This window comes from Alexandromys fortis, unplaced genomic scaffold (assembly GCF_014885135.2).
Source record: "Alexandromys fortis isolate MF-2015 unplaced genomic scaffold, M_Fortis_MF-2015_v1.1 scaffold_48, whole genome shotgun sequence".
In the NCBI taxonomy this organism is placed as follows: Eukaryota; Metazoa; Chordata; class Mammalia; order Rodentia; family Cricetidae; genus Alexandromys; species Alexandromys fortis.
In genome coordinates this window covers 9291351-9301964 of record NW_026067947.1, presented here as the reverse complement: position 1 = coordinate 9301964, position 10614 = coordinate 9291351, and positions in this window count along the sequence as shown.

The window sequence follows — 10614 nt, the reverse complement described above, 5'->3', positions numbered from 1 at the left end:
AAATAACACACAAACTGTATTCATTTAAACACTGCTTGACCCATTTCTATCTAGCCTCTTCTAGGCTAATTCTCACATATTAATTTAGCCCATTTCTAATCATCTGTGTAAGCACCCCAAGGTGCGCTTACCGGAAAGATTCTAGCCTAAGTCCATCCTGGGTCGGAGGAGCTTCATTGCGTGCATCTGCCCGGGAGAGCAGAGCATGCCTCTCTGTCTGAGGCATCTGGCTCTGAGAGGAGCTGCATTACTTCTGACCTCACTTCCTCTTCCTCCCACCATTCTCTTCTGTTTACTCCACCCACCTATGTTCTAACCAATAAAATGGGCCAAACCAGTTTCTTTATTAGCCAATGACCTTCCTCCATCAGATAATGAAGTAGTTGTGATTTCCTTCTCCCCTTGCTTTCACTGTCTGCTACATATAAAGTTCTTCCTTTCTGCTAATGTTTTATTTCTGATTTTTTTCTTATTGTTTTATTTTCAATTATAAACATATTAAAATGTATTTTCATTTTAAGATATTTTAACAGTGTCGTGTAAAACATGGCTAAAGTTTCCATTATGAAGTCATTATATCTATTTTTTTTCCTTCAAATCAAACATTGGTACACATGATATGAATTCTTTCAGCGTCCTATCTATGTAGAAAAATGAACAGATTCATAGTTAGGGGAATGTCTCTTTCAAGTTCCTTTTCTTTTTCTATCATAGACTGGAAGTAATACTTCAAATAATATTCCCTCATGGCCCCTGTGATTTTCCTTTGGCAATTTTTGATAACACTAGAATGTTTAGTATATGCGACCTATTGAGAGAAAGTTGTAACTTTACTTGTGTTCCCTTGAAGGGGACACTAGTAAGTCTTCTCTTCCTTTCTTGGTAGCCACCATTTGACCTTATGAGGAAGAACTGAAGTCCTTGAAACCATAAACAAGCAAACAAACAAGCAAGAAAACAAACACAAAAGAACCTTGCTTTTCTTTATCTCTTGATTACCATAGTTAATTCATAGAAACTTAAGGCTAACACACCAACTTATAACCATATCCAGCACAGCAGGGACATTTGCTAGTTTCCTGAGTTATTCATAGGTAAGAGAAAGAAGGAACTAGAAAAAAAAAATATATCGTTAGTGAGGTAACCCAGACACAGAGAGACAAATATGGCATGTGATCATTCATAAGTGGATATTAGCTGTTATGTAAGAAATGCTATAATTCACAGACCTAGAGAGTCTGTCATAAGGTCTCAGTGGGGAAGACATGTAGCTCTCTGAGAAGGGGAAATAGAACATATTTTGCAGGTTTACTTGGGGCTGGTGGGAATGGGAATAGGAGGTGAGAGGAGGGGTGAAAAGAGAGTACAGGGAGAGACAATTAAAACTAGGGACACTTGGGTGTGATGTGGAAATGTAGTGTAGTGGAAAGTCTACAGGAGTTACCCTAGCAAGAATTCCTAGTAAGGTAGGATATGGAGCACGAACCAGATGTCTCCTATGACCACTCAAGGCTTTCAGTGATGGAACTGGGCCACCAACCCAAGCATAAAATGTTCAACCTACAATTTGTCCTGCCTTCAAGATGTGCTAGAGTGATGATGACAAAGAACTTGTGGGAGTAGCTAACCAATGACTGGTCTACCTTGACGCCCACACACCAGGAGACAGAGCTCCGGCCTAACACTGCCTGAATGGCCAAAAACCCAAGGCTGGATAGCACTGAGACCTAAGATAGAACCAAATATAACTGGTCAAAAAAGAAAAAAAAATCAGTGAAATAATTTCTTATGATTATTTACTATATTGATATATCAGTGGCTAGCCAAATATTCACCAGATAGGTTTTATCCAGCAACTGATAGAAACAGATGCACAGACCCACAACAAAACATTAGGCAGAAATCAGAGAGCTCTATAAAAGAGGGGGAGGAAGGACTGTAAAAGTCAGAGAGTTCTAGAACCTCACAAGTTGCACAACCTGCAGAATCAATTAAGCAGACTTCACAGGGGCTCACAGAGACTTCATGGTTCTGTGCTAGATCCTATGCATATATATTATAGCTGTGTAACTTATTGTTCTTGTGACACCCATAACAGTAGGAATATGGGATGCCTCTGACTCTTGCCTGCTCTTGGAACTCTTTTCCTCTTATTACATTGCCTTGTCCAGTCTTGGTATGAGAGTTTTTGTGCCTAGTCTTATTGTAACTTGTTATGCTGTATTTGGTTAATATTTCTGGGAGGCTGGCAGTTTTCTAAAGGAAATGGAGGAGCAGTGAATCTGTGGGCGAGAGGAGGTCAGGGGGACTGTGAGAGCAGGAGGTGCGGGAGACTGATGTCAGGATGCATTATGTGAGAGAATACATTTTTTTTAAAAGGAATACTTAGTACTTAGAAAGGTTATCTGAAACATTTCACATGCAAATATAGCTTATTGTTTTACCCTTTTGTTTTGCTGATTATGCCTGGGCAATTAGAGATATTGATCCCAACTCATTTGTTTACCCTCCTCTTCAGGAGATTCTACAGTACGCATTGAAAATTAATTAGAGTAACGTTGTAGATCCTAGCTAGATGGAGAAGCTGAAGGATCCATTTAAGTGAATTCTCTCTGTGGTGTGACCAGGAGCTGAATAATGTCATTCAATTTCTCCCTGTCACCAGTATTCCACCTTGAAAACATCTGCCTGGAATGTGTGCTTCTGAAGAAAACTTGTTTTCTTAACTGAAAACTGCAGAGACACTAGTTTTTAAAAAAGCATTTAAAAATGAAAATAGATAACTGTTCTGCTAATAAAACATACTACCAGTTATGGACAAAGCTGGTGACTAAAGTTATCTACAGGAACAATCAGACAGTGGATGTAAATAAAACTGAGAAAAAATAACTTAAAAATAACTTAATGTAGCCGGGTGGTGGTGGCGCATGCCTTTAATCCCAGCACTCGGGAGGCAGAGGCAGGCAGATCTCTCAGAGTTCGAGGCCAGCCTGGTCTACAAGAGCTAGTTCCGGGACCGGCACCAAAGCTACAGAGAAACCCTGTCTCAACCCCCCCCCTAAAAAAAAAGTAACGTAATGTAAGGTACACTACATTCATTGTACATATCTGTAGAATCAATAATAAGATGTGTAGAAAATTCGAAGTGTGTCTCTCATAGGCTACTCTCATTAAAAATTAACACTTTCTACATCTTGCTTCCCTCATTTAGAAAAGTTGTCATGAAGTTGCAAAGTTTTCACATGAAAAAGTTGGCCCTGCAATTATAACTTGCTTACTGGACACTTTTAAGACACCCCAAATGACGCTCAGCCTCATCTATTAAAATGTGCAAAAATCAGCATTTTGTCTCAGACTATACCCAAATTAAATAGAATGTAAGATGAAACTTGAGAAGTGTGAACCTTTTCTATGATGACACAACAATCGTTAAGTTAAGCAACTATGTCTTATTCCCAGATGAGCTTAAATAATGAGTTTGCCAAACCAAAAACAATATTTTTTTATCCCCAGGTAAGAGATTGTTTCTGTCTAATAATCACAAAATATTGCCTTGGTAGTAATTGTTTTTCTGACATAAAAATGATTGAAAACAAGCTAATAAAATCTGTTGCTGAAAAAGGAAAACATTAAATTAGGCCCCAACTTTCAGTAAAATAGAACCATATGGTACATTTAATTATAAAGTTGAGGAGATATTTGAAGTTTTAATTTAAGTGTTTTACTTACAACATTAGCTCAACTCTTCTGCCCAGATGTTTAGCAGTTAGCCACAGCATACACAGAAAATTATCTCTGAAAGAAAAACAAAACAAAATCAAAAAGCAAAAAACAACAACAAAAAATCAACTGTCGGGCCATGTACTTAGTCTATTCAACAGAAATCTCAACTTGTAAAGTTCAATAAGTGGGATTAATGCTAAGGAACACTCATTTCCCCTGCCGTCATGTAATTATATTGCTCACTCCTTTGCATTGCTTTGCAACTCACGATAGGGAGTATCAGTATGCCATGAATTTGGAATCAGAACCTTGTTTGATTGACATTTTGTATGTATATTTATGTATCCATTTATTAGTCATATATCAAACAGTCGGTGCTTACTGTGTGTCTGGCATTGGGCTAGACAGACTGGTGAACAAATTGTCAAGATGTTTTCATATTCTTGCAGCCCGAACTTCAGCGTATATGAACTAATTAGGCTTTAGTAAATCATCATCTCTAAATGTCACTTTTATCTACTTAACAGACCAATGTCAGCTCTAAATGGAATAGGAATCTATGTAAAGAAATTGATTTGCACACGTTACAAAGGCCCTCTGTATCTGCTATTTTCCTATCTACCGATTTAACTATCATGAGTGGAAGGGGATTTATTTGGGAAGTAAGTTGTGTGATCAAGCACAGATTTTTTTTTGTCATTATTTACTCAACCATACAGTATTAAAAAATTATTTACCTAGCATTTGTATTTTATCATGTGCTATAAGTTATTGGATATGATTTAAAGCAGACAGGAAGATGTGTTTAGGAAATATGCAAGTGTCACGGCATTTTAATGTACAGGATATAAGAAAAGTTTGATATGTACTGCAAGTCATGAAACCAATTTCCAGAAGACACCCAAGGACAACTATCACAACTGAAATGGTCACAATATTTTCTGATCTTCCTGTACTCCATGCCTTGAGTGCAAAGAAATCTTTAATCAATCAAAGTCACCAGCCTCCTGGCAAAGGATTGCTGCACTGCTCAGCTTGAACATGGCATGTGTGAGCAGAGACATTACCTTCTTGCCAGGACAATAGAGATGGATGAGAGGGCAAGGGGAGGGGGAGTCCAGAATGTAGGACATGCGATTGATGCATACCATGATCCATGTGTCTCCCGCTTGCTTGGATTGTGACAAGATGAGTGGGTCTTGGGGAGAACAGGAACAGCTGAGCAAACAAAGTAATCCAGATTACATTTGAGGTAATGGTGACAAGCTCTGGAAAGTCCCATCCATCATTTGAAGCAATGACTGTCTTCCCAAACTGTGTTCACCTGAATCTAATGATGGAAAAAGAATAAGTCTACTTTTCAATCCTCTTGAGTAAAAGTACCTTCAGATGGACAGCTTTATTGGTCTCTTATTACTCACTCTATTTGTCCCAAATCCTTATTCTTCCTTCTCTCCCTTTCCTTTCACCATCATAAACCTGCCAGAAGGGACTGAGAAACCTATTCATTGTGTGTCCTGTCAAATGAATTACATTTGCTCCCAAATTCTGAAAGGTGTTTTAAAACAAACACAAGAGGAGGCAGAATATCTCCCACTAGATTGCCAGGCAGCACAAACCATGTGTTTTATGTCATCAACCTAGTGTGTCAACTGACTTCCAAAGAATTCCAGCAGAGAAGTCACCCTGTCTTGTGAATTAGTGTTTTTCCTGCCTGTTTGCTTGCAGTGTGCAGTGGAGAATATTCAACTTCTCCTCCTGGTTTTTTGACTCATACCCTGGTAATCTAGGACAATTGCTACTGTTGCCCACCTACTGCTTCTTGTATGGTTTAACAACAACTATGTGATTATTATTCACAGCATCATTTATTAATTAATAAGACATTTGGTGATGATATTAAGAAGTTGGAACCATTTCAGTTTAGATTGACATTATTCAAGACATTGGCATAAATCATGTTTCTCAGACATAGAAGATTATGGCAGGGATTCTGGGCAAGAATAATAGATAGCTAATTTGGACACAACTAATTAGAATACCATCATGATTTGGATGTTGAACAAGCTACTATTTACCTTTCAGTGAATATAAAATGTTTCTGAAGCAGAGCCACAAAGCATTGATTCTCAGTAGGCATAGGGAACTATAGTGGAGGCTGGTATTCAGAGCCTTGTCATGTTTGCAAAAATATGTTCACTATACCTATTTCTTACATAAGCCAGAAAGCCAAGCTGTACAAATTGTTGACTGATGGAGAGGGAATATATAGAACCTACAGTGAGAAACTGTTGTAGGAGGCATGCAGAGTGAGAACAAAGAGTCAAGAAGTACCCCAAAAGTATAAATCAAGTACACAGAAGAATATTGAAGTTATTCATAAGAATGAACTATTCTCAAGAACATCAGTACCATATATTCCATACTTTTAAAAGCTCTGATTCCCATGAACTTCAGTAGCTTGTGGAGAACATCGTTTTTTGAGACAGTTTTAAACCTGACTGCAGAAAGTACAGCAGTGATGCAGACTTCTCCTGGGATGGTTCTGTGTTTTGTTACAGTAGGACTGGCTTGTTGGGGTTTCTGTCCTGTCCAGTACCCCACAGCCAGCAAGCCCCAAAGAAAATCACACAGAGAGTCTGCATTAATTATAAACTGATTGGCCCATTAGCTCAGTCTTCTTATTAGCTCTTGCAGCTTATATTAACCCATTTATGCTAGCCACATGGCTTGGTAACTTTCTCAGCCAGGTAGGTCACATGTTGCCTTTTTGGTGGTCTGGGCTGGACTGGGAGGAACGGGCTTCCTCCTTTCCAGCATTCTCCTGTTCTCATTGCCCCACCTCTACTTCTTGTCTGGTTGACCCGCCTATACTTCGAGTTTTATTAAAATACATGATTGACAGAATACAGACAATTCTCCTGCACCACTGATGAAGGCATAAGTCACAAACAATCCCACACCAGTTTGGAATTATGATTAATAGAATGGTTATTTATTTAAAGGGGAAAACTTACAGATTACCCTTCCAGACAACAGCCCTCTGCATGACCAGGAAAGGAGCCTAGTAGCTGGAAGTGGAGCCAGAAGCTAGAGAGCGAATGGAGGGCAGTGGCTGCTTTTTTAAAGAGAGGGAGTGAGACCATGCCCCGGTGGGCTGGTATCTCAGTGGCTATTGGCTGAAGGAGTGGAAGGAGCTTCCGCAACAGTGTTTGTGTTAACACGCAGTGTTATTGTCAATTAAAGTCCTGTGGATAATACTATGCATTCAAGAAACTTATTGCTTTCTTTTAAACTTTTACCACTATTACGTTCCAGATACTACTGTGATACAAAAAACACTTCAAAGTCTAGTGGCACAAAGCATTTACCAAAACACGCTCGTGGCTTCTGTGGGTCAGGGATTTGGGCAGAGGGCTCTTCGTATTGCTGATCACTATTGTTGTATGGTAGCTATTATGATTTGAATGTGAACTACCTATCACAGTCTCAAATATTAGAACATTCAGCCCATAGATGACAGAGCTGATCTGGCAGTCATGGAATTTTAGCAGGGAGCCTTTGTGATGGTAAGCTGAGCAAGCAGTCCTTATCAGAGGAATTGGGCATTTTATGGTAATTGTCTTTGTCAGGGCTTTACAACTTTATCTATTTCCTAATCCTCTGCAAGGCAATCAAGTTACACCCATGATCTTGCCTCTGGGTGGAGCTGACATAGCTGCCATGATTTCTCTTTGAAGATCCCTGAGCCAAAATAAGTCATTTTTCAGTTGTTTCTATCCAGTGTTAGGTTATAGTAATGAGAACAAAATTAATCCAGAGCCTTTGCTGGAATATTTAATGGACTACTGCAGCATAGGGCATACATAATTTGGAAGCAACTTCTCTAGTATTTCTGCTTCCTAAAACTGGCTACTGGCATGGTTACTAATGAAACTTTTGACTAGACTGTCTACAGATGACTTTTCCATGGTACCACTCAATGTAAGGTAGTTTAGTTCCTTCACAGAGTAGCTGTGTTCTGAAAATTTGTATGTCCATAATGACAAGTGTAAAGCATCATAAATGTTATTTCATTGTATGCGAAACCCAAAAATGTGAGTCTAGTCCACCTTGTCTGAAAGTCAGAGAGTCTGAGCTGTTTTTGTTCTTTCAAATGTGTGTGACTAAAAAGCAAGATATCCTGACCTAGGGTGTGGTTAATTGATGTTTTGGATGTTAAGCTGGTCCATAGAAGTATATCCTCTCCATCCTGACCAAAGGTCAGAGAATGCAACCATATTTCTGTACCATCTTTTGAAATAGGAGGTTTGACTTAGAGAGTGGCTGCTTTCAGCATAGTTAGTCTAGGGTGTCTTAACTGCCCCAGACACTTGAATAACAATAATAATCCCTTAGCCTCCCAATTCTCAGGGTGTAAATATTATTTTTATGGAATACTTTGAACTTCATGGGTTGATGAAGTATGAGATCCCATAGGCATCACATGGAACAGCAATAAATCATTTTTTAATTGTCTTTCTAGTGAAAAGGTGAGCCTGAGATTGATAACCTTTCGTCTATCACTTTTGTCTGCATAATCTGAGACAAAGTAATTTACTATCCTTTGCCTCTTATTTTTTCAGTCCAAAACAAGAAGTAAAATGTAGTAAATATCTACTCAAGGTTTTTACTGCAAAAAAAAAAAAAATTAGGTATGAATGAGAAGCAATTTATACAGTACCAGAGAAAGTATAAGCACTAAATGTCAACTATTATTGTTTACATAGTTTAAGATGCTAAATGTTTCTTTACTCCATTATTAATAATTATTTGAGCCAAGAGAAGAATTCTGGAGTCATGATATATTGGAGTTTATTTAATTCAGAGAGAAATTCCAGAGAAAAATATTTAAGAGTATGTTAAGTTGGGAGCGTAGCCCGAGCCCCAAGGCCTGAGAGTTGTATTGGTTTGGACTCCACATCCCAGGTTGCCCAGAATGCCTTGGGGGGTTAGGACCACACCTACAGAGTATTTAAGTAAACTCCCAAAGAGGATCAGATGGTCCTTTTTCCTTCTTCCTGGTAGTCTCTTTTGTGGCCTCCTCATCCCCTCTCTGGGCAACCTGAGAGCACAGGAATCCCATTAAACCTGGATTTTTTTTTTAATTTTCCTTGTTTTGATTTGGCTTGATTGGGAATTTACATCAGCACAGAGCTCATGTTAGGAAAAATTCCTAACATCTTGGAGATCCCACTGAGATAGGTTAGCCCTTTCTGCATGGCCCTAGGCCACGTGTGGAAAGCCCCCTAGTCTACAATCTGAGCTCTCCATGCCATGCTAAAATGGGCTCCTGGGCTACAGCGGCTGCATCTTGGTGAGTCCCTTTTCTTGTCTATGTTATAGGTTTTGTCATTTATGGGACACTTTTTGAAGTTGTGAGCTTGTGCCAAGAGTCTGATCTCTGCAGCAGCCAGAGCAGCAAGACTGGGCTCAGCTGAAGTGGGATTTGTTTGTTTTGGGATGCCAAGCATTCAATTTCCATGGCCCCCATTAGGCATAAGAGCTATTTTAGCAGGCACACTTTAATAGACTTAGGCCATTTACTTAGGCATAGACCTTAAAATTGGCACTTGCAGTTCATAGCCAGATCCGCTGTTGCCCCTAGGATGCCTCTTACAAAATCTTTTTAAATTGGGCCTGTCCTAAATCAATCTGTTTTGAATGTCTAATTTCCTTATGCACTAAGATTTGGCTTCAATATGATCTTGACAATGGGATGAGTTGGCCACTGGAAGGAAGCCTTGAGCTTACTGTTCTCCTGGATCTTGAAAATTTTTTTGGCAGAAAAGACAAATGGACAGAGCTTACATATGTCCATGTTTTTTGGGGGGAGGTGCTCTAAACTCTTACCCCTCCCTTAGTAGCCAGTGACTTGCAGCAGCATGCTGCCAGAAGCACTGGCCCCTCCTTCACTCCCTTAAGCCCACACTACCCAAACTTGGATCAAGGTTAACTTCCACCTTCCCAACCTTCCCTGCTCTTTCCCCCTCCTACCTCATCTCCCAACCCTTGAACCCCCTCTGTGCACTGGGCTAGCCCTTCCCAATCCTCCCCATGTTCCCTTTTCTCTTCCAGATCTCTCTCAGATAGAATAAGTGGCAAGGTTCCTTTACTACTACTCCTTCTGCTTACCTATTTTATATCTCAGTCATCACCAGATATTATGAAAGAGTTAAAAAAGGTTAAGGAGGGTCCCCAAACCCCTATACGGGAATTGGTGAAAATGGCTTTTAAAGTTTTAGTGCTCAAGAAGCTGAGTCTTTCCGATAGACAAAGCTACAACAATCTACAGGCCCAGCCCTTAGCAGCTGCCCCAAGATCACAGGAATGGGGAAAAGGGAAGACAAACATAAGGCTCTATTCTGATAGAGCCAAGAATAAGTCAACCTCACAGGCAAACTGTTTGACATGTGGCCTAAATTGTTGCATGGCACAATATTGCACTATGCCTCCTCTAAGGTTATGCCCTATCTGCCAGTAACCTGGACACTGGAAGTCACAATGCCTCCAGCAGATTTGTCCTCTATGCCATGCCACCAAGGTCTAGCCTCACCATTGGTAAGTAAAACTGTGCCAGCCTTCGAACTTCTCAGCTTTGCAGAGGATTGATGCTGCCCAGACATGGTTTATCCCATAATCCTATCCAAGCATAGGGTAAAGCTGCAGGTAACAGGTAAGTCCATTACTTTTATTCCCACTCAGGCCTTATGTTCCTGTTGAAGGAGCTAGGGGCTGTGTTCTGCCGCCCAGCTCCTGGCCACCGGCTAGCTTTAAACCTGAAATAACAACACACAAACTGTATTCTTTTAAACACTGCTTGGCCCATTATATCAAGCCTCTTCTTGGCTA